This window comes from Melozone crissalis, unplaced genomic scaffold (assembly GCF_028551555.1).
Source record: "Melozone crissalis strain CALT ecotype California unplaced genomic scaffold, PUWL_Pcris_2 ptg000053l_1, whole genome shotgun sequence".
Classification (NCBI taxonomy): domain Eukaryota; kingdom Metazoa; phylum Chordata; class Aves; order Passeriformes; family Passerellidae; genus Melozone; species Melozone crissalis.
Window position 1 is genome coordinate 2670415 of NW_026535831.1, and position 24552 is coordinate 2694966.

Below are 24552 nucleotides of genomic sequence, written 5' to 3' on the forward strand. Positions count from 1 at the left end.
CCTTTCAGTTTCTTTACTTTTGGGGCTTTTAATGATTCCTCCATAAACATGGCAATTCATGTCCCTAATATGGCAATTCTTTCCTTTTTATGAAAGTGTTGGGAATTAGGCCACATTAAAATGCTGGCAGGGTGTGCATAGGTATTTGCAGCCCTGTGGAGAAGCAGTTGGGATATAAGAACCAAAGAAATGTAAAATGGTTTGAGTTAGAAGAGACCGAAAAGAGTCTCTGGTAAAACTCCCATTACCCAGGAACACCTTCACTCGTTCAGGTTGTGCAAAGCCCCTGACCTTAAACACATCCAGGGATGGGGTTTCAATTCTGAGGGCAGCCTATGCAAGTGTCCTGCCACCATCATCAAAAAATATTTTATCCTTACAGAAAATCTAAATCTGCCCTCAGTCACTTAAAAGATACAGTGTATTATTCTGTATTATATTCCCCAATACAATCTTGGGCAAAAATGTACTCAGCCATTCCTGGATTTAAATCACATCTCCAGGGCTGAGCACCTTTGAGAAGGCCCAGAGATCTCCCAGGATGGGATTTGGAGGCCCCAAGAACATGATCACTGTATGGGAACTGGAAGTCCTGGGTTCAGTGGAAACTGAGGGCAGAACAAGAACAGCCTGTGAGGATGACAAAGGTGGATTCAAATATATTGGACCTCTTCTTCATAGGGGAAATGAACCTGAGATAGAAATAATGTCACCAAGTGCAGCTGTGAAGACCCAGAATGGAAAGGAGAGATTAATTTCCCTCCCAGGGCAGGGCTGTGGCACAACACATCTCCCAGAAGGAGTCTGGGTCAGCCCCAGGCTCTGTGTGGGCAGGCAGAGGCAGGCAAGAGGCAGAGCTGTCAGCAAAGGAAGGGGCCAGCCAGGTGGGGCAGCCGGGGGATGCCGACAGCCTGCAGGGACAGAGGCGCAGGGCAGGGACACCGTGGGACAGCCTGGGCTGCACAGGGCACAGGGATGGGCAGCAGCTGCAAGACAGCCCTGCCAGAGGTGACAAGTGACCCTTGCAGGCCTGGGGCCTCATTGCCTCCTTGTCCCTGCTCAGCAGCCTGGCAGGGGCTGCCCCATGCTCCTGCCCTTGCCATTGCCCATCCCAACATGCCAGTGCCCATCCCAGCAAGAGCCCTGAGCAAGGAGGGAGGGACAGGATCTGCCTGGCCAGGGGCTGGGGCTCAGGCCTTGGCCCTTGGCATTCCTCAAACACATCCAGGTTTGCTCAGCACCAGAGACACCTTGGCCTTGTTTGTCCCCAGCTGTCATCACTGCCTCCAGTGTTCTGCTCTAACTGGAACCTGGGGAAAATTTCTCATTTGTGTCTCTCAGTGGTACCCATTAAAACTTGGAAAACTTTGGAGTTTCAATTTAATTTTGAGTTCTTGAGAAGTTTTTTGAACACTCTCTCAGGGACTCTGATGTAAATAACACCAAATCCCCAAGAGTCTCATGTAAGTCCTTGTGCTGTGTCTGTGCTGCTGAGCTTTAAAGGAACAGCTCTTGCCAGGACCAGCTCCTCTCCCAGCCCAGCAGGGCAGAGGGCTCTGCCTGCAGGCACTGAGGGGACAGGAGCCAGGCAGACACAGGCTGAAGGCAATCAGGATTGGGAAGACATTGAGCTGAGACTTCACTTGGGGAAACATCTTCACAGCCCTGTGCATGGTGAGTCTGTGGGTGCAGGGCAATGTCCCTTGTGCTCCTGGAGGGATCTCCTGAAGCCAGTGCACCCTATAGCCTGGGGGATGTGTCAGGAGGTCTCTCCCAGTTTCTCTGTGGCACAGGAGCAGGAGGAGGATGCGCTGCAGAGCGGAGCTGCCCTGGGCACCGTCAGAGGGACAGGGCAGGACGGCTCCTGCTGCCAAGGACAGCTGCAGGGGGTGAAGCTGGGGCTGCAGCCAGGGCCGCCCAGGGCTGTCCTGAAGAGCAGCTCCTGCAGTCCTCAGGGCTCTTGGCCAGCCCAGGGCATGTGCCACCTGCTAGGGGCAGCTCTCAGCCTGCCTGGCAGCTCCCCATGGACGCTGCAGTGGAGAAATTGGAGGTGGAAGGAGCCACCCCCATCAGGGCAGATTCCTCCTGCTGTGGAGATGGTGCTGCATGGCCAGGGCTGCTCTCAGCTTTCTCCTAAAGGGAAAGGAAAGGGGCTGTCAGCTTTGGCTGTGTCACTGAGACTCCTGCACTGTTAGCCTGGGCATCAGCAGATGTGTCTCAGATCTCCCTCAGACAGTGCCTCCTCAGCCTCCTCTCCCTACAGACAGCAGAAGCAGCACCTTGGCTTGCAGCATCTCTGTTTGTCTGGCCTGCCCTTAAGGCCCTGCTGCCAGGGAGATGCCCCTGGGCAGTGCCCTGTGCTGGGAGGTGTCTGCAGGACAGTGCTGGGACCCCAGGGCTGGGCTGGGCCCTGGCAGCACAGGCAGGGACAAGGCTCGGATAGAGAGAAACAGCTCCCAGTAGGCACAACTCCAGGCAGCAGAGAGCCAGACCAGCCCTTGGTATCCTTTCCTGTTCATGTGCATAGGGAAAGAGAGAAGGGTTTGGAAAAAAAAAATTTCAACTGGAGAATTCAAAAAGTCTACTTCATTTTTCAAAAAATATTAAAGCGTGATCACGGTGAAATAGAGAGATTTAAATGAACAAAGGGCACCAGTGTGGTTCCAGCAGGTCTGACTGCCCTGTGGCACAGGGAGCCCTGTTTTCCCTCAGGTCTCCCCAGTATTCAGGCTGAGTGCAATGCTTAAAGTAAAGCAGTAACTCAGAAGGAGCACAAGCCTGAAAAAAAAAAAGAAAATCTGTCCAAGCTTGTCAATGTCTTTTTCAACAGTGCACCATGCCCAGAGTAAAGGAATGTCCAACAGCAGCTCCATCAGGCACTTCTTCCTGCTGGCATTGGCAGACACGTGGCAGCTGCAGCTCCTGCACTTCTGCCTCTTGCTGGGCATCTCCCTGGCTGCCCTCCTGGGCAACGGCCTCATCATCAGTGCCGTAGCCTGCGGCCACCACCTGCACACGCCCATGTTCTTCTTCCTGCTCAACCTGGCCCTCACTGACCTGGACTCCATCTGCACCACTGTCCCCAAAGCCATGCACAATTCCCTCTGGGACACACACCATGGACATCTCCTTCTCAGGATGTGCTGCACAGGTGTTTTTCTTTTTGTTTTTCCTCTCAGCAGAGTATTTCCTCCTGACCATCATGTGCTATGACCACTACGTGTCCATCTGCAAACCCCTGCACTACGGGACCCTCCTGGGCAGCAGAGCTTGTGCCCACATGGCAGCAGCTGCCTGGGCCAGTGCCTTTCTCAATGCTCTGCTGCAAATGGCCAATACATTTTCATTGCCCCTGTGCCATGGCAATGCCCTGGGCCAATTCTTCTGTGAAGTTCCCCAGATCCTCAAACTCTCCTGCTCCAAATCCTGCCTCAGGGAACTTGTGCTTCTTGCTGTCAGTGTCTGTTTAGCATTTGGCTGCTTTGTGTTCATTGTTTTCTCCTATGTGCAGATCTTCAGGGCCATGCTGAGGATCCCCTCTGAGCAGGGATGGCACAAAGCCTTTTCCACCTGCCTCCCTCACCTGGTTGTGGTCTCCCTGTTTCTCAGCACTGCAGCATTTGCCCACCTGAAGCCCCCCTCCATCTCTTCCCCATCCCTGGATCTGTCAGTGTCAGTTCTGTACTCGGTGGTGTCTCCAGCCCTTAATCCCATCATCTACAGCCTGAGGAACCAGGAGCTCAAGGCTACAGTGTGGAGACTAATGACTGGATGCTTTTCAGAAACATTAAACTGCTGGCCAATTTCCAGTTTCTTAAATAAAAAGACTTATAATAAAAATCATCTTTGATACTTGTTGTTGGTTTGGTTGTGGGTGATTTTCCTTTGTTTTTTTTTTTTTTTCTATTGTCCACAAAGGACTGTCATTCCTTGCGCCATTTCTCCTTTTGTTTCCCTCCCCTTTAACCGTGGCCCCAGACTGCGTCAATGAGGAGCTGGTCTCTTGGTGGCTTTGAAGGAACTAAAGGATCTCCTAGCATTGTTTTCACCAGAGATGCCCCTTCTGTTCTCTTCTCTGGAGCTGCAGCAGCAATGTCTGTGTGCAGAGCTGGGGGCAGATCAGTGCTGGCACAGCAGCTGTGCCCAGCAGCAGCAGCACTTGGTGTTGCCAGTGCTGCTGCCGTGGCCCTGCCCCGCTGCCCTGGTGGCCCTGGTGTTGTTGTAGGGTCTGAGTGCTCTCGGGGCCGGGCACAGTCCTGGGGGTGGCAGTGCCGGGGCTGCGGCAGGGACAGGCCATGGACACTGCTGGGGCAGCGCTGACGCCTCAGGCCAGGGCCTGGGGGCTCCAGGCTCCTTGCCCAGGCTCTCTCAAGAACACGCCCAGGCCAATACTCAGCACAGAAGAGCCCCGTGAGCAGCCCCAGGCTGGCCGTGGGCAGGCTGGGGGCAAACAGCATGGCTGGGGCTCTGCAAGGGCCCTGGGGGAGATGGGAAGGAGCAGCAGAGCAGGGGCTGATCCATCCCCAGTGCGCTGCACAGCCCAGGGCAGCGTCCCAGAGCGTCCTCATGGAGCTGCCAACAACATCCCCCCTCTGCAGCCCTGGCCTCTCCCCCAGCTCACACAGGTGCCCCATCCTTGCAGGCACAGACACGGCAGCACTGGCTCAGCAGCCCCTGTTTGCATTGCACAGAGCAGCGGGAGCACCCCCATGCTGTTGCTGTGGGGACATGAACCTGAGGGAGCACAAATGGCATCAGCCCCTGGGGCCAGCAAGGGCTGGGGGACACCAGGGAAACCACTCAGCTTTGTCCTGGCCTCTGCAGTCAGCCAGAAAGTTTGTTCCCATCAGCTGGGAGTTTCCTGTGCCACTGCAGATGCTGTTGCTCAGAGCCAGGGCTGCCTGGCAGCCACCCCCAAACTGCCCTGAGCATTTCCTTGGCTTTACCTTTGCTTTCTTTACTCTCCCTGCTACAAATTTCTTCCTGTTGCCCACCCCTTTTCTCTGCCCTGCAAACAGCCCATCCCTGTTTGCCCTTTCCTCTCTGGCTCCACTCCCCATTGCAGTTCCTGACTTGGCCCCATGGGAATGCCCCTTGGGCAGCAGGATCATCGTACAAGTGCTGCAGGAATTGTCTGCAGGCTCCTACAGTGCCTGGTGCTGCTCCCTTGCCACAGGGAGCACATCTGGGCTGCTGTGTCTGCCCCTGGGGCTCCCTGTTCTGGGCAGTGAAGACGAGCTGCAGAGGCTCTGCAGGACTGACAGGATGGGCTTTGGGGCTGGCAGGAGAAGCTGAGGGGCCTGGGCTGCTGGAGCTTCTCAAGAGGAGGCCCAGGGCTCCTCCTGCAACTGCTCCAAGGGTGGTTCCAGAGAGTCACAGAATCAGCAAGTCTGGAAAAGGCCATGGAGATCATCAAGTCCAACCTGTGCCCTGACACTGCCTTGTCTCCCTGAGCCTCCTCTTTTCCAGGATAAACAACCCTAGCTCCATTAGCTGCTCCTCACAGCACTTGTGCTCCAGACCCCTCCCTAGCCTTGTTGCCCTTCTCTGGACACACTTCAGCCCCTCCATGGCCTTCCTAAATTGGGGACCCAGAACTGCAAATGGCACTCGAGGTGTGGCCTCACCAGTGCTGAGTGCAGGGCAAGAATGTCTCCCCTGCCCCTGCTGGCCACACCATTCCTGATCCAGGCCAGGAGCCATTGGCCTTCTTGCCCACCTGGGCACCACTGCTGGCTCCTGTCCAGCCTGCTGTCCATCAGTCCCTGCAGGTCCCTTTCTGCCTGGCTGCTGTCCAGCCACTCTGTCCCCAGCCTGTAGCACTGCAGGGGTTGTTGTGACCAAAGTGCAGGATCCAGCACTTGGTCTTGTTCAACCTCACCTTGTTGGATTTGGGCCCTGAATCCAGCCTGTCCAGGGCCCTCTGCAGAGCCCTCCTACCCTCCAGCAGATCAACATTCCCAGACAACTTGTTGTCTTCTGCAAATTTGATGATGGTGGACTAAATCTCCTTATCTAAATCATCAATGCAGATATTGAAATCACTGCTGGCTGGCTCTGACCCCTCGGCCATCCTGTGGGTGCCCTGTGATGGCACTCAGGGTGATCTGTTCCATAACCTTGCCGGGCACCCAGGTCAGGCTGACAGACCTGGAAGTCCCCAGCTCCTCCTTCCAGCGCTTCTTGGGGATGGGCTCACATTGGCACCTCCAGTCCTCTGGGACCTCCCTGCTGAGCCAGCACTGATGGTAAATGATAGAGAGCAGCTTGGGGAGCTCATCCACCAGCTCCCTCATCCCCCTGGGATGGATTCCATCTGCTCCCAGAGACACCTGTGAGCATCTGAGTGGCTCAGCAGGTGCCCAGCTTCTTCCTCCTGGATTACAGGGAGCCTGTTCTGCTCCCTGTGCCCATCTACCAGCTCAGGAGAACACTTGTTTTGAGGACAACTTGACTTATTCTTGAAAATTGGAGCAAAGAAGGTGTTAAGCAGCTCAGCTTTTCCTTATCTTACTTATTGTATTCCCCACTGCCTCCAATAAAGTGTAGATGTTCTACTTATCCCTCCTTATACTATTAGGAAAATTTTAGAACAGTTTTTATTATTTTTCACAGAAGTGGCTGGGTTATGTTTTAATTGACCTTTTACCACTCTACTTTTCTTTCTGCATGACCTAACAGCATCCTTAAACACTTCCTGAGATGCCTGATCTTCTGTCTGAAGGTGATGCACCCTCTTTTTTCCCTCAGTTCCCACAAAAGCTCCATGCCCAGCCAGGACAATAGTTAGCTGGCTCAACTTTTGCACAGAGGCACAGGCTGCTCCTTCTCCCTCAAGTTTTCTTTCTTGAGGTGTGCCCATCCTTCCTGGACACTTTGTTTTTAAGAACTGTTTCCCTTAAAAAGTCAGTATCTGATTTGGTACTCTCCAAATCTGCACCCTGAATAAGCCAATGTCTGCCCTCTCTAATTCCAGTGATGAAGTTTTGTTGCAGCCCCTCTTTCTTTCATAGAATATTGGAAACTGTTATTTCATGGTGACTTTGCCTCAGGCAGCCTTCAACCACCACATCTCCCACCAACCCTTCTCTGTTTGTGAACACCAGCCCTTCTCTCTTTGTGAAAGAGCTTTCCTTGGGAGTGGGTCTGTTACCAAAAATTTGGCAAAATAATAAAACTCCATAACCCCAATGTAGCATTAAGAAGCAGCATTCTTTATTTGGCTGGATTCACAGGGGGATAGCTCCTCCCAAAGCTGTGCATGCTGAGTACAGGAAAGCTCCTGTTTATATTCTGTATTTTGCATACACATTCATTGATTGTCCTGGACTAAACACACATATGATAATCATTTCCCCAAAGTCATTAACATATTTCCCCTCCCCTTTACCCATGCATTCTCCTGTCCTGGGGGGTCTCTCTGCTGGACCCTGGTGCTCAGGGACTCCAATGTTCCAGTGGGCCTAGCTGAGCTGGCAGGACACTGAGGCTGGTGAATTTCAGTTCCCCTTCTCACACAATGGGCATTGTTTGGTTTCCATAGGCCTGGGGTTTTGGAGAACCAGCACTGTGTGTGCTCACCTGGTGTAGACAATTTATCCTCTGGTGACATGAGGTCACAGAGTGGGCTATGACATCACAGAGTGGGTTATGTGAGGTCACTGAGCAACTACGGCATCATAGGCTGTCTCTGTGACATCACAGAGACAGGTGTGACATCACAGGGCAGAGGTCTGACATCACAGAGCAGACTATGACATCATAGAGTTGGCTGTGACATTAGAGACCAGCGATCTGACTTTAGATAATGGGTTGTGACATCACAGAGCTGGCTGTGACATCGGGGGGGGGTGGCTGTGTGACATCACAGGAGGGCTGTGTGACTTCACAGAGTGGGTTGTGGCATCAAAGACCAGCATAGCGATATCAGAGGAAAAACTATGTCATTACTGAGCAGGCTGTGATGTCACAGGAGGGCTGTGTGAGGTCACTGGGTTGGTCACTCTGCCCCAGGCCCCCCTAACAGTTTCCCCCCAGAAGTCCAAAGCTGTTCATGCCCAGCAGGGTCCCTGTCCCCCGGGATCCCCCCGGCCCACCTGGAGCCACAGCCTCCACCAAAGGATGTTCCACAGGATCCACCCCAGAGACTGACATGGGACAAGAGGCTGGGCTGTGTGACCAGGACATCAAGGACAGGGATTATCCAGGTCACGGTGGTCTGGGTTGGGGTCCCAGGGCAGGAAAGATGTCTGGCAGCTGGAGCAGGGTCTGGGAAGGGCCTCCAGGGTGGGGCTGGAGCCCTTGGGCTGTGAGCAGAGGCTGAGGGAGCTGGGCTGGTCCAGCCTGGAGCAGGGAAGGCTGAGGGGCTCCTCATCCCAGCCTGGCAGTGCCAGCAAGGAGGGGATGGAGAGCACAGATCCCCTGTGTGTCTCAGGCAGTTTCTTCTGCAAAAAAGCAAGTGGGAGTTGATACCAAGGAGCTGAAAGCTGCAGGTGCAGCCTTCAGTGGAGGAAGCTCAGATTTGCACAAGGCTGCTCAGGGCCCCAGGGGCTGGATGAGGGAAATGGTGGGGAGGGGTTCGGGAAAAAGTCTGATTGATTGTCAGCCACAAAGGGTCCTGATGTTCATGTCTATTCACACTGCATTAGGATGTGCTAAGATCAATATCAACAGGAAATTGCTGATATCAATTAACAAACAGGAAAAGAAAATTAACAAGAAAAAAGAGTATCTTTGCATTGTTTTCAATATAATAGATTCAGTTCAAATATGACTCTGAAATCTGTCTAATTAACCACAAAAATTTGTAGACCTTAAATTATTACCAAGGTCTTGTCTTGTCAGAGTGTTTTAAAATGTTAATGAGCCCTCCAGCTCTGAATTCCTGAACTGAAAAGCTGAAGGCAGAACAAGCCTCTGGAGAAGTAAAATTCATATGGGAAACTCCAAGGTGCTGAGGATCCATCCTGATCAGAGAAGGAATGAACAGAAATGGGCACAGCTTTGTGGCTGCCCCAGCTTTGGCATGGGCTCTGGGCCTGGAGGAGGAGCAGCTCTTGAGGGCCCCAAGGCCGGGGCTCTTGTGCTGCCCTGAGCAGATGGGATGGCAGCAGGGGCTGCAGAGCTCTCAGCACCTCAGCCTGAGGGGAGCAGGGCAGCCAGGGAGCCTCCTTTGGCCTTGGCCAAGCGCCTTCCCCCATGGCTGGGGCTGAGTCCTGTGGCAGCTGCAGCTGCTGCTGTGCCCTTGCCAGGGGATGAGGCCATGGGGCAGTGCCCAGAGCAGCCTGGCCTGAGCAGAGCTGTGGGGCCAGAGCCAGCTGGGCTGGGCTGGGGAGAGGCTCTTGGTGCTGCCCAGAGCTCAGGGCAGCTGGCAGAGCTTGCAGGGAGCTGGGCTGGGCTCAGAGAGCCTGGCCCGGAAACCATCAGTGTCCACCTCAGCCTGGCTGAGCGTGCGGGGGCCAAGAAGAGCAGCCCAGGGTCTGCAAGTTCTCTGGGTGGGAGCTGAGCTTGTGAGCCCTTGAGCCCTGCCAAGTGCTGTGGCTGAACCTCCAACTCCAGAGGAGATTGGACAGATGGGGGCAGACACAAATCATTCCTGCTGCATTCTCTCTTTTGTTTGCTTGTACAGGTGACCTGGATCCATATGTAGAGGAGGGGTTTTGTGCCAGATAACACTGATAGGGTGAGAAGAATAATATTATGTAGCTGAAAATAATATTTCATGCATAATACACACTGAGGAAAAAAAGACACATATGATCAGAATAGCATCTGAGTTTTTCAGAGGATGAGAGACCCATTGATGTTCCAGTAATCAAACCTGTTCAAATACTTTCCTCGGGGCTTCCTTGAGATGAGAGGTGACCACCAGAGGCCAAAGCCAGCCAGAGCTCTCTGTCCTGGCAGCTTTTGTCGGGGAGAACCCTTGCAGATAGGGAATTTTTCAGGGGGAGTATCAATTTTGGCTGTGAGAACCTGGGAAGACAGATGGCTCTTTTCCATAGGAAGGAAAGCACAAAGCTCCAGTGCTCCAGGGGCTGATGAGAGGCAGCCCTCAGCATTCCAAGATCAGCTGGACCTGTCAGGTGGCCCCTGAGAGGCCAAACCAGCCAGATCTGTTCCATGTTTCTTTGGTTCCATGAGGCCCTGCAGTATCACAATGTTCTCCTTGCTTCTGCAGTGTGACAATGGCCCTGTGCTTCCATGAGGCCCTGCAGGGTCACAGTGGCCCTTTGGTTCTGTGGGGCCCCACAGTGTCCCAATGGTCTCCATGATTCCTTGGGGCCTTGCAATGCCACAATGCTCTCCATGGATCCACGGTGCCCTGCAGGATCACAACGGCCCTTTGGTTCCACAAGGCCCTGAAATGCAGCAATGGCCTCTTGGTTCCACAAAGCCCTGCTGCTTCACACTGGCCCCTAGGGACCATGCAGCCCTACAGAGCCACAGTGATGGCCTTGATGCCACAGGGTCCTCACAGTGTCACAATGATGTCTGCATTTCAGAAGGCCCCATAGTTTCACAATGGTCTCTTGGATCCATGGTATCCTGCAATGTCACAATAGCTCCTGCATTTCAAATGGCCCAACAGTGTCACAATGGTCTCCAAGGTTCCATGAGGCATGTGAGACCCAGCTCTCAGGAAGCCAAAGGCAGGCAGACTTGTTGGCAATGGCGGCTTTTGTCTGGGAGCAATCTCTGGATATTGGGAATTTTGGAGAGGGAATCCCATTTTGGCCATGGATGCTTGAACGAGAAAAGCAGTTCTTTTCCATTTGAAGGAAAGCCCAGAGCCCCAGCATTTCAGGGGTACAAGAGAAGAGAACCTCGACATGCCAAGGGCATTTGGACCAGTCAAGCCAAGCCAACCAGACCTGTTTCCTGTTCCCTTGTTTCCATGGGACCCTGCAGTGTCACAGTGGTGGTGTCATATTGGATCCTTGGTTCCATGAGGCCCAGATGTGTCACACTGGCCTCTTGTTTCAATGGGGCTCCAGAGTGACACAATGGTCCCTTGCTTCCATGAGGCCTGGCAGTGTCACAGGGGTCTCCTTGGTTGCCGCAGTATCACAATGGACATTTGGTTCCAAGGGAACTCACAATGTCAGAAGGGTCTCCTTGGTTCCATGAGGCCCTGCAGAGCCCCTTGATTCAACGAGGCCTCCAAGTGTCATTATGGCCTCCAGGATTCCATGAGGCCGCGCAATGTCCCAATGGACCTCTGGTTCCATGGAGTCCTCCACTGTTCCATGGATCCTTAGTTCCAGGGGCCCTGCAGTGTCACAATGGACTCCTTGGTTCCATGGTGCCACACAGTATGACAACTGCCCCTTGGCCTGCCAAGACCCCATAGTGTCACAATGGTTCCTTGGTTCACGAAGCCTTGCTGTATTACAATAGACTTCTGGTTCCATGAGATTTCACACTGCCAGCAGCAGTCTCCTTGGTTCTGCAGTGTCACCATGGACCCTTTGTTCCATGAGGTTCCGCAGTAGAACACGGTCACCTTGGTTCCATGAGGTTCTGCAGTGTCACAATGGGCCCATGGTTCCACCAGGCCTTGCTGTGTCACAATGGCCCCTTGGTTCCAAGAGGTTTCTCAGGGCCACAATGATCTCCTTGGATCCACAGTATCACAATGGACCATTGGTTCAATGAGGTCCCAATGTGCCAAAATGGATTTTGGTTCCATGGGGTTCTGCTGTGTCACAATGGACCCTTTGTTCCATGAGTTTGCACAGTGTCACAGCTGACTCCTTGGGTCTGTGAAGCCCCGCTGTCACCATACTCTGAAATATCAGAATAAGGCTTCTTAACACTAATTTGGTATTTCAGAGGGTGTCATTTATTCACGCCAGAGCTCTAGTGAGGGATAACTCCTAACCTTACACGGACCTGTAATTCTACCAGTGTGTTGCATATATACAGTTGCTAAATGTGAATTACAATTTACCCATTTCCATAAAACCCACTACAAGTTCCCAGATTCACTCCTTGTTTTCTCTATCCCTGCACCCTTGAGCCAGATGTCTTCTTCTTCTCTTCCAACCATCCTTGCTGGGAAAGCAGCCCCTGCATGCCTTGTTCCTGTACTGAAAGTCCACAGGAAGGGTAAAAATGAAATGAACCCTTTTGGTATCAGCCCCAGGCTCTGTGTGGGCAGGCAGAGGCAGGCAGGAGGCAGAGCTGTCAGCAAAGGAAGGGCCCAGCAAGGTGGGGCAGCCGGGGGATGCCGACAGCCTGCAGGGACAGAGGCGCAGGGCAGGGACACCGTGGGACAGCCTGGGCTGCACAGGGCACAGGGATGGGCAGCAGCTGCAAGACAGCCCTGCCAGAGCCGCCTTGGGCAGCACTTTGGCCATAGCTGCTGGCCCTGGGCCTGAGGCCACGAGGGGACAAGTGACCCTTGCAGGGCTGGGGCTCATTGCCTCCTTGTCCCTGCTCAGCAGCCTGGCAGGGGCCACCCCATGCTCCTGCCCTTGCCATTGCCCATCCCCACATGCCAGTGCCCATCCCAGCAAGAGCCCTGAGCAAGGAGGGAGGGACAGGATCTGCCTGGCCAGGGGCTGGGGCTCAGGCCTTGGCCCTTGGCATTCCTCAAACACATCCATCTTTGCTCAGCACCAGAGACACCTTGGCCTTGTTTGTTCCCAGCTGTCATCACTGCCTCCAGTGTTCTGCTCTAACTGGAACCCGGGGACATTTTGTCAGTTATGTCCCTCATGTGGGACCCATTAAACCTCAAAAAACTTTGGAGTTTCAATTTAATTTTGAGTTCTTGAGAAGTTTTTTGAAGGCACTCCCAGGGACTAAGTCCGATGTAAACAACACCAAAACCCTGAGAGGGTCATTAAAATTTTCCTAGTCCAGTGTTAGAGAAATATTTCAAAGACTTGTAAGAAATACACTTTCCTATTTTAAAGGATGTATTTTATTTTATTTTATTTTATTTTATTTTATTTTATTTTACTTGGAGAAGAGGTGATTGCAGCATTCTGTGATTGATATAGACCCAGGGTCTCCTCAGCAGCTCTGGCCTGCTCACAGAAGCTGTGACTGGAGCTCTGACCCAGTGTGGACAACCTTGCTCCACATTGCCCAGCCCCATCCTGTCTGTCCTCACTGCCCTGGGCCCTGCTGTGCTTGCAGAGCTGGCTGCACCCAACCTAAGTTGGGTTTTCCCTTTTTGTACTTTTTGCAGCAATCTGAAACTGCTGAGTTTCCCCACTGCAAACAGACACACTGCTCAGGTGTGTGCCAGCCCCAGGTGCCACCAAAGCCACTGCAGAGCTGCCCTGGGCCAGCTGTGAGGGTGGATCATCAGCCCAAGCTGCACTGGGCCACTGCAAGGGGCTGTGGCCATGGGCACTGCACTGACCCCACTGCTGGGTTTGGCTGCCATGGCCTCCGTGAGAAATTAAACTGTCCTTGGAAACACTGGGGAGGACTGGGACATACTGGGGAACACTGGGAACGCTGTGGGAGACACTGGGATATACAGGGAGTGACACTGGGGAGGACTGGGACATACTGGGGAACACTGGGAATGCTGTGGGAAACACTGGGACATACTGGGAGTGACACTGGGGGATACTGGGACATAACGGGGACACTGGGGTTATTGCAGAGAAGATTGGGGACACTGGGGCATCCTGTGGATGACACTGGGAGGAACTGGAAAGAACTGGGAATCAACTCAGGTGTATTGGGATGGACTGAGCTGTACTGGGAGGAACTGGAGGGGCACTGGGGTTGTACTGGATTGTACTTGGGATGAACTGGGCGTTACCGAGGGTTTACTGGTCTGTACTGGGAATGAACTGGGCTGTAGTGGGAGGGACTGGAGGAGGGTGAATAGGCTGTTACCGCCTCCACCGCATCCCATTTGCCGAGGCTCCCGCCCATCACCAGTTGCAGTCAATCAGCACCAGGGATCCGAGTCTGGGGTTGGTGCCTAGATGGGCGCCATATTTTATTTTTGCATGCAACTCCCGTCATGCCCCACGGCCTGTTACAGCCTCATTGGAGCAAGGACTACAACGCCCGTCATGCCCCGTGCTCCACAGAATCCCGGGATCCGCCCACATCTTTCCCATAATTTTCCCCCAGACCCTCCAGGATCCCTCCGTGCTCCCTCAGCGCCCATTCGGGACCCCCTAAAGTGTCCCCGGACCCCCTGAGTGCTCCGAACCCCACAGATGCCCCGTACAGTCACTTCTGGGAATTCATTTCCTGTCATCCCCGCAGCTCCACGGCCCCTCAGAACACAGTCCCGCGCCTAAAACTCCTGCCGTGCCCCGCACCCTAAAGAGCCCGGTTAGAGCTCCCCGAGCTCCCGGCAAGTGCTCCCAAACAGTTTAAGTTTCCCCAAGGACCTCAAGTCACGGCTCGAATGCAAAAGTGTCCCCCAAGAGCCTTCCTGGACCCCAAACATCGTGTTCGAGCCACTTCTGGGACTACAGCTCCAATCATGCTCTGCACCCCACCGAGAGCCAGTGCAGCTGCGCCCAGAACTCCCATGATGCTCCGCGGCCTCTTTAAACCGTTTGATACCCTTGCCTAAAACTCCCGTCACCTCCTGTGCCCCAGAGAGCCCCGTTCGAGCCCCCCAAGGGCCCACCCGGACCCTGAAGGGCCCCAAATTCCCCTCCCTGACCTCCAAGGGCACCCCTGGACCCCCAAGTTTTGCCCCAGACCCCGAACTGTCCCTCAGAATCCCTGAGTGCCCCTCCAAGTTCCCACCTGGCTCCCCCAAGTGTCTTCCAGACCCTCAAGTTCTCTCTGAATTCTCTCCCCAGACCCAAAACTGCCTCAAATGTGCCCCAGAAATGTTTTAAGGGACCCCAAAGTGGCCTCTGTGAGACGCAAGGCTGTATTTCGTGTCAGGTACAAACAGGCAATATGTGCATTTGCGAATGCGAAATGTATGGACCCTGACAATGGGAGAGCTGTGAATTCTAATAATAACTGAGGAAAATAAAGCATGGAAAAAGGCTTTTGAACCTGTCTTTTGTTTCCAAATTAACCCTAGTTGATTTAGGAGCATTTGAATTAAAGTGTTATAGATGTTGCTTTTTGCTTGCATTTAATCCATAAAGTGTTCTGCAATAATAACCTTTTGAAGTATAATTTTAGAATATTACTTGTATCCTTGAAACTGTAGCTTTGGAATATATATAAAGGAAATATGCTTATCTCACATCTTATTGAAGCAGAGAAAAACAGCTTGAAAAAAGAAAGATGAACATCACCTCAAGGATTTATGCCTTAGACCAAAGGGAAGCTGGACATCACTGTTATGAGATTTAGAGTCTCTGCAATTAAAAGGTGGACCCACATCTGGGGAGTGGACCCCACCAGATGGGATTCGTCTTTCTTCTTTCGGAAACTGGACCACCACCATCTGGGGATACTCCTTTGAGAATACATCCTGAGAAATTAAAATCACAATTGTGATGTAATAATTTGGAATAAAAATTGCTGATGAGTAAAAATAATTGGAAATAGAAACTGCTGAAAATCCTGATGAGTACCCTTATAAATACCTGTAAGCCTCAACTATCAGTGTGCAGTTGGAGGGAAAACTTCCCCCATTGTACCCAGTGCTGTATTGCTCATACTTTACCATATTAAATAATAAATTGATTGCTGCTTGAATATTGGCCTAGTCAAGCTTCTTATTTATAACACTGTTACCTGTGCTCTTGTATGGGCTGTCCGTGGCAGTTGGTAATTCATATGCTGTCATGCTGTGAACTGAATTCACACCTTATATGAAATAAACAGGGCCAGGAGACTTCTCCTTTTTAATGCCTTTATTCTAAGTGATCAGCTCAGGATTGGGCAGCTCGGATGGGGCTGCAGCTTCCCGTCGTCTCTCCCAGGGCGACTCCGAGGAGGAGGATATGCGCAGCTTTGTCCATTAGGGGCAGAGCTGGGGATCAGGTCCTCGTGGGAGCCTTTTAGGGTGTGGTGATCCCTTGCGATGTTACTTTTGCTGGCTGTCTTAGCTGGCCCTCGGCGCCGGGGACGACTCCCATGGTCAGAGCGAGAGGGACTCCGAAGGTGTTCAGCATCTCTGCAGGCCCAGCACTCGGCTCCTCTCGTCCAGACATCACTCCAATCTCTCGACTCCTAGGGCTCGTTGTTTTTGGGGTTTTCTCCGTGCGTTTGGAGCAGGGGTCCCACACAGCATGCTGGTCCTTAGAGTTATTTTGCATATCCCTCCCCTCCAAAGTCTCTTCTCCTCACTGTTCGGGAGGTACCCCATCCTTCACTGTCTCAGACAAGGGCCATTAACTCGCCCCAGCCAGAGCTTTTACTGATAAAAAAAACAACTACTAACAACAACGACCCGTAATTACCATAACACAAGCAGCAGCCCAGCAGCAACAGTGGTAACCGATTTCTCACAAAAAAAAATTAACAGAATTTTTTGTTTATAACAGTCCCCCCTCTTTTTCTTTGATCGAGCTTAAATATTTAGCTCGCATCAACTTGCAATTTTGGACTCATGGGCTTCATATTTAATTTTTCAAATTGACTATAAATTTCTTCTGCACTTTGGTAGTCATGGTTACTTAACTTTGTTACTTTCCTTGGTTTCTTTAGGTTGGTCTGCACGGCAAATACTATTTTAATGAAACAGATAAATAAGCATAGTAAAAAGAGCAATCCTCCAAGTATACACACAGTGAGAAAAACTACCTTTTCCCATACATCCTTTTTGAAAATCTCCAGGTTCTCCCACCAACTGGAATCAAGTGTAGGAGTTTGTTCTTGATTATTTACACATGCTAATTTTTTATTTCATTTGAAATGTTTCTAATAATTGCATTCTTTATTTTTAATACTGCCTGGAGCCTGATGACTTTGTTTAACATAAATGTTGGGGTCTGAACTTGTCCTTTACAATTTTGAATTTCCTCAATTTCTATTTCACTTTGCTTATTCTGTTTAATTTCTCCCAAATCATTGTATATAGGAACTCCTAAACTTGATCCAGTTTCTTTGGGTAATAAGAAAATTGGTTTTATCATTCTAGCGGTGCATCTGCCAGACCAGTCTCCTGACAATTTGGTGTGTGCTGTGGTATCAGAGACTAAACCTAGGGGTTTCGAGCTCCCCTGAAATGTGTTTTCAGCTTCTGTTGGGCATTCCCAACATATACACAGTTCTTTCATTTTCCAAAAGGGGTTTATCTCTTTTTCAGTACACTCATGACATTCATAAACTTCTTGGTGATCACACTTGTCTCTTTCTTTTTTTTTCAACAGACTCTAATTTGTTTGGATCTCTTGGGATCCACTGGGTGGCTGAATACTCCACTGCTAAATAGTTGTTACAAGAAATTTTTCTTACCCTTTTCACCATGTCTTTTCTTTTTACTAGATCTACTGAGCTTGTTTCTGCAGCATCACATTCAAAGCAAAACCAGGCTTCCCCTATAGGGCACTCTCCCAGGAGTGGCTGCCTAAAAGTGGCAATGTTGTGTGCTATCCAATACACTCTTCTATTTTTCTGATAAAGGACCAATTGGGAGAGGTTAACACAATCAGGGTTAGAATTGATGTGGACTCTGGACCAGGAGCTCACTTCTTCCTCCTCATAGAGGGGTTGGTAGCATTCACTGCGGGGCTCTCCTGGGCTCCCCCGAGCACCACCAGCAATCAGAGCCATCATTACTACCCTTCCCAAGAGTCTGGTATAGGTCATCTTGCACAGCCTGCCCACCCGGCCTTGCCTCTTGGGGAATTTTACTGAGAAGAAGCTTCCAAGTTCTTTAGAGTCCCTTCTGCCCGCTTCTCTGGTTAAATCTCTCTTGGTCTATTCCCTACCAATTTTGGTTTCTCCTAGGGGAGTGCTCTGTAGAGGATTAACCTGGAGTCTTTAGAATTAACTTGGGGAACTTAACCATAATTACTTATTCACAGTCTTAAACTTTTTACCAACATAGTTTACACAGAATCATCTTGAAACATTTTAAGCAATGTTAGAGCTCTAATACCAATTTTTTTCCTATACAGTTCAGTCTTTTTGACTCTTCCTTCTGAGAGTCAACTTTAAATCACAGTATACTCAGCTGAATTAACTTGTGATGTGGATGAATCCTTATCCAGTGCCTGGGGGTGAGAGTGGTGTGAACTCTGGCCCAATGCCAGAAGGAAAAACTGGGAGTCTGGCCCAATGCCAAAGGGAGAATGGGGTGGAGTCCGGTCCAATGCCAGAGGGAGAATGGGGTGGAGTCCGGTCTAATGCCAGAGGGAGAATGGGGTGGAGTCCAGTCCAATGCCAGAATGCCAGAGGGAAAAAAACTGATGTTGAATCCTGGTCCAATGCCAGGGGGTGAGAGTGATGTGAGTCCAACCTTTTTCTTTTGGTCTGCACAGTCGAATTAGTAATGAAGAGTACCTGAAACGGGCTTTCAAACATAAGCATTAATGGTCTGCTATTTTATGATTCTATCAAAATTCAGTTTCTCTGTTTAATGTTATTGGTTAACTTCTCCATAGCTTGTATGTTTCTCTTATCAACTTCTGCACACTCTGAATTTTGCAGGGAGTTGTATTTCGGTTAGCTAACTTAACTCCCAGAGTGCTTTTATTCTCTTATTTTTCTGTGTATTTAATTCACTGATTTTCTGTTCTGTTTTCAAGATCTTATTTATTTATCTCTTTCTTCTGTTTCTTACTTTCACTTACAGCTTAAATACTACTTTTCTTTCAACCCCTTACACTTAAATTTTTTATTTTTTTTTTCTTACACCATTCTTCTACACAATACTCTCCCCTCTAAGGAGATGTGGTAAAACTTGTAATGCACAATCTACATTACCTCTATTCTAATTCGTCTATATTCACTCTCTTTTATTTCTCATTCACTATCACCCATTCCTTCACACCCTCAAGACACAAACTGGATCATTGTTGCTAGAAAATCACAGGTCCCTGTAGCCCCCCCTACCTTGGGGTTGGCTCACAGGTTTCAGTATCTCTGGGCCTCTTGGAAGGGCCCTGACTCTGGTTGCCTCTGGTGCACATTCACCTGTGAGGCTGTCTGCGTGTCACTCACACTCTTACAGCTACGGCCCCCTCACACATCTGGGGAGCACTAGTCTGGTTTGCAGGTCACACACACACACACTTCAGTCACAGCCCCCACCTGCCCGGGGGACACAAGCCTGATTTGCAGGTCACACACACACTTCTACTGCCTCCCATCCCACCTGCCCGGGAAGTTGAGGCTGACTTTGTGACTCACTCTCACACACACAACAAGACAACAATAAGGTACCTTTTATTTTCACGTTACTTATTACACATTTAGTGTTACTGGCCAGTTTTGGTGCTATTGGATATCCTTTCTACCTAGCTGTTTTTGTCTAACTTCAGATGTTTTTTCACTATACTATACTTTTTAGTACTTTGTTGAGACAGGACTTATCTGTTCCTGTATCTACTCAAAAATTCTAATTCTTCATTTAGGGGTCCCACCTCAAAGTTTACCAAGGGCTCTTCTAGATGTTGCATTGGGTCCCCTATAGTGTAAAGCCCCTGACCCTCTAATCATCACCTCTAAGGATCTTACCTAAATTATCTTGTTCCCTGGCTACTGCCGCATCGAGACTGAGCTTTCTACAAAACCTCCTGACGTGTCCTGCCTCTCCACAGTAATAGCAATGTTGTTCTCTCAAAGGGACTTGAGGTCTCTCCATCCCTCTTGTACCTCACAGTACTGGCCTATCCTTGCCTCCTCCTGGTGGTGGACCTGCCCACCCCACACTTTCTCTAGCTACAGCAACCATGATCTTAGCCTTGGCCTTTGCTTTTTCTTCGTCCCTCCTTAAATGCACCTTCAATGCTTCTCTCAATAACTCATTGATATCCTTCTCTTGCCAATCTTCAATCTTTTCCAGTTTTCTCCGTACATCTGGCCAAGATTTGGTAACAAATTGGACTTTTAGTAGCACGTGTCCTTCTGGGGTGTCTGGGTCTATTCTAGAGTACAACTCAAAGTTCCGCTTTAGGCGATTAAGACAGGCCGCAGGAGCTTCATCCTTCTCTTGTGCACTCTCAAATGCCAATTGGATGTTAGTTCCTTTGGGAACTGACTCTTTAATCCTACGTATTATCAAAGACCTGTATACCATCATGGCCTTCCTCCCCTCCTCCTGGTTAGGGTTCCAACTGGGATCCGTTAGTGGCAATTTCTGTTCACCTAATGGCACCTGGGGTCCTGGAGTGTTATCTTCCTGCCATATTCTTATGCCAGCCGCCCTAATCATCTGGACCTCTTCTGAGGAAAATAATATACTCAGGATGGAATTCATCTCCCCTCAAGTGTAGATATTTGGACCTAAAACTTGATCCACTTGATTGGCTATGCCCACTGGGTCCTCAACTAGATGCCCTAACTCTTTCTTCAATCCTCTCACCTCAGAAGCAGTTAGGGGAGCATTCACAAAGCCAACCCCTCCCGCTACTCCTCCCATAGGAACTTCTCTGAGGGGAAAGAGTCTCTCTGCCTTAGAGGTCTTGGATCTGGTGCTACAGTACGGCCCATCTTCAGATGCCAAACTACTTTGAGGGATATCTGGGTTACCCTGAACTTTCTGCACATCAGCAGGTGTATTTGCTGATAGCTGTTTACTGGGCAAGGAGATGTTTGTGTCCCAACTAGGAAGAGGTAAAGCGACAGCAATAGGAGGAGGAGAAGAGCCTGAGTGGATATTAAGTGGAGCTGGAGAAGGGGTGGAGAATGCAGCAGGTGGAGTAGGCACTTGTGGTGATGCAGAAGGAACTGGAGGAGCTGAAGGTGGTGAGGGAGTGGTTACTGGGGGAGATACTGGGTTTATCACAGGGGAAGCTGAAGAGGTAGAAGGAGGAATTTGAGCAGGTGGTAATGAGATGGCAGCCGGGGGAAGAACCGGACCTGCCATTTGAGGTGCTTGAAGAAGAGGATTATAAGGTGGAGGGGCAGAAGGAGGCAAATAATCCAGGGGGTCCCATCTTTTACTAATTCCGTCATCCCCTCCTTCATTCCCCTCCTTCTTCTTTTGTACCTTACAAATTTGCACCCCTTCATCCCCAATAGCGTTCTTTAACCAGCAAGATACATACAGTAATTGCTCAGGATCAGTATCTCGTCAAGCTGTCAGATAATGATTTTGTTGTTGGCACATCCACTTATCCTTTGTCCCACACCAAGGCCATCCTCCTTGCACCTCTAATTCCGGCCAGACTTCTACACAATAGTGAATCATTTTCACTTTATCAAATCGCTCTGTGGTCTCTATAGAATCCCATTTCTCTAACAGTTCTCCTAAGGGACTATTGGGAGGTATATTCCTCAGTCTCTTGCCGGTCTTTTTACTATTACACCCTCCCATTTTTCAGATCTCAACAGTAAAAAATCCCAAAGGTGCCTCTATTGACAGGTAATTTCAAAAAAAACCCTCTTGTTTGAGGAGCTTCAGCCTCCTCCACCGAACTTCAAATTTTTGCCTGATGCTCAGGACTTTATACTGAAACAACTGCACGATCTCTCGATTGCCCAACTTTCCTAACGTCAGAACTTACATCTATCAGGACTTGAACACACGAAACCTCGGCCTAAGAATCCGGGTCGTGCCTGACTCCCTCAGTCAGGAAAAACAACTGCCTGATTTTTAGTTTGCCTAACCTGCCAATTTTTAGGCTTCCTCGTATCAGGACTTAAAAACAAACCGCAGCCTCCTTTGCTTGTATTTGTGCCTGACCCCTTTGTCAGGACTTACTTTGCCTGCAGGGCTTGTGAGCTTACCCGAATCCTTCTCTGGACTTACAATCTTACCCGAATCTTTCTCGGGACTTACAATCTGCCTGACTTCCCTCTGTCAGGACTTACTTTGGGTGCATGCCATTCATACAACTATTCCCTCCGCATGTCCGGAGGGGGGGGGCCCTCTTTCCCCCTTAGGAGACGACTCACTCACGCTAACTCCACACACTTCCCCCCCTTCCTAGCCGGCCCCTTCGCAGGGGTACGGAAATGTGGTACTGAGGGGCCACTGTCACTCCGAAGGTCCGGCTACTGGCCTTCGTCTCACTCACACACACATGCGCGTGTCTCCCACTCCCGCCACTGGATTTCTCACCAGTCCGGTGCTCTGGTGCTCCTCTGCGTTACTGGTCCTGAGCCGATCTCTCTGGTCCTGATAGCCAGCTGTCCTGGAGGTCCAAGATGGCCAGTCCTGGTGTCCTCTTCTGGCATGGCTATCCCGGATGAGCACCCCAGCTGAAATAAACAGGGCAAGGAGACTTTTTCTCCTTTTAATGCCTTTATTACAAGTGATCAGCTCAGGATTGGGCAGCTCGGACTGGTCTGCAGCTTCCCGTCGTCTCTCCCAGGGTGACTAGGAGGAGGATATTTGCAGCTTTGTCCACTAGGGGCAGGGCTGGAGGTTCGGTCCTCGTGGGAGCCTTTAGGGTGTGGTGACCCATTCCGATGTTGAATTGTTCCCAGTCTCGCCCCCTCCAAGACCCGGCCCGGGGCCTCTCGAACACAGGGTGAGGAACTATTGAAGTGAGGGGGCGAACGACCATCCTGGTAATGCATCGAACTCCAACTTTATTGATCAATCAATCACCTTAAATAACAGTGCTAACGAACGCCATGAATATTCTGTAATCCAATGTCATGATAGGCTAACAGAGAAACTTCTAACCACTCCCTTTGTTTTAGAATACCTACAATTGTTATTAAAAACAGAAACCAAAACCAGAAACTAGAAACTAAAACAGAAACTAGTGTTCCCAAAACCTCTACATCTGTTCTCAGGATAACAGGCCTTCCCAAGGACGGTGTTCTGCTTGCCATGGGAAGACAAGCTGAGAACTTTATTGTTTATAGAATGATGCCTGAGAGAGTCTAATTGTTTATACAAGTCAGAAGGCTGAGAACTGTTAGAAACGGCCTTACTTTTCCCTTATACTTTTCTCTCAATTTTATGTCTCATGGCCTTTTCTTTAAGTCATTCTCCGACATTTCCCCCGATTTTTCTTTTTAAGAAAGGAGGTTAGTTTGCAGGTTTTTTCTATTATCTTACTATTTTTTGAATGCAACAAGGTAAGATAATGGTGAAGTTTTTCCTCATAGAAACTCTTGTGGAGGAGGCATTACCAGATGTCAAGAGAAGTGCAGACCCCACTCTGCCAGGGCTCAGCTGCACCAAAGGCCTGAGGATAAACAGGACACTCAGTGTCAGAAATGTGATCCTGTGGAGAAGGATCAGAACCAGTGCTCAGAGGTGGAATAATGATAACTTGCTTAAATAACAAGATCCACCCTGCACTTGGGCTGGTATTCCATTCCAGGCTCTATCTCCACAAATTAGAAATATCTTAGGTGTCATAATAGTAGAGCCTTTACACTGGTTATAAAGCTGTTTGGACACTATTTCCAGGTTTAGAGATGAATCCAGAGTAGCCCATGTCTGTTTATGCTGACTCATCCTTTGGAAATTAGAGTAATCAAAGCTGAACTGCAATTATCTAATGCTTGATTGGGATCTCTTCTTATAGGGCCTACAACAGAATGTTGTGTTAAAGGCACCAGTTTTCTACACCTTATTGAGGCTATATATGAAGCACTTTGATCTTTAACCTTTTTCAAAATACACTGTACCTCCCATCGATAATAAGCTAAGATTTTTGCTCATGAGATTTATAAAGGTCTGAAGCTGAAGCAGTGTTTAGCCTTGTCTAATTCCGTAGTTCCTGCTCCCAATTATGTTCCCAGATGTGCCTATAATTACAGGTGTGGCACCATAAATGAAAAAGTAACAACTGATCACAACTCCCACAAAACAGTGCAACCCAAGCAGCACAATTTAGGCTGTGATATTCAAAACAGTCCTCTTTTGCCAGTCCTCGTATATGTAAAGATGATAATGATTCAATAATGTCAATCAGTTCTCTGGTCGTCCGGCAACGGCGTGTTAAGGCCTTATCAGGCATTGCACAACAGGTGGTAATTGGACTAAGAAAAGAAAGCTGTTAACTGTTTTCATTCATGCGAACCTGGAGAGAAGGTGAAAAAGCCTGAAAATGATTCTTTCTGTCCTTGAAGTTATCACATCCACCTTTTTTCATGAGCTTCCCAGAAATGTTCAAAGTCAGTTTTCAGTTTGTAATCCTTTAGTCATTTGGCTCAAATGGCATCAACTGGGTGATTCTCAGTCCTTTGTTAATTTGGAGTGGTGAAAAGATAGTATGCATTTAAGGCACTTAAAATATTTAACTTAACAGACTTATTTGCAAATCATGTAAAATCACTTAAATCTAATTCAAACTTAACAGAATCTAACTTAACTTACTTAATAATACTTAACAAAATTTAATTTTCTTTAAATCTCACACAACTCAAACCTATATATAATTTAAACTTAGCAGACCTTGAACCCAACCGAAAACAAGCTCAACAAACTTAACCTTAACATTTAATGGCACTTAATTGATAACTTAACTTAAACTACTTAATAACAGATAAAACTTACTATAGAAATAATATATA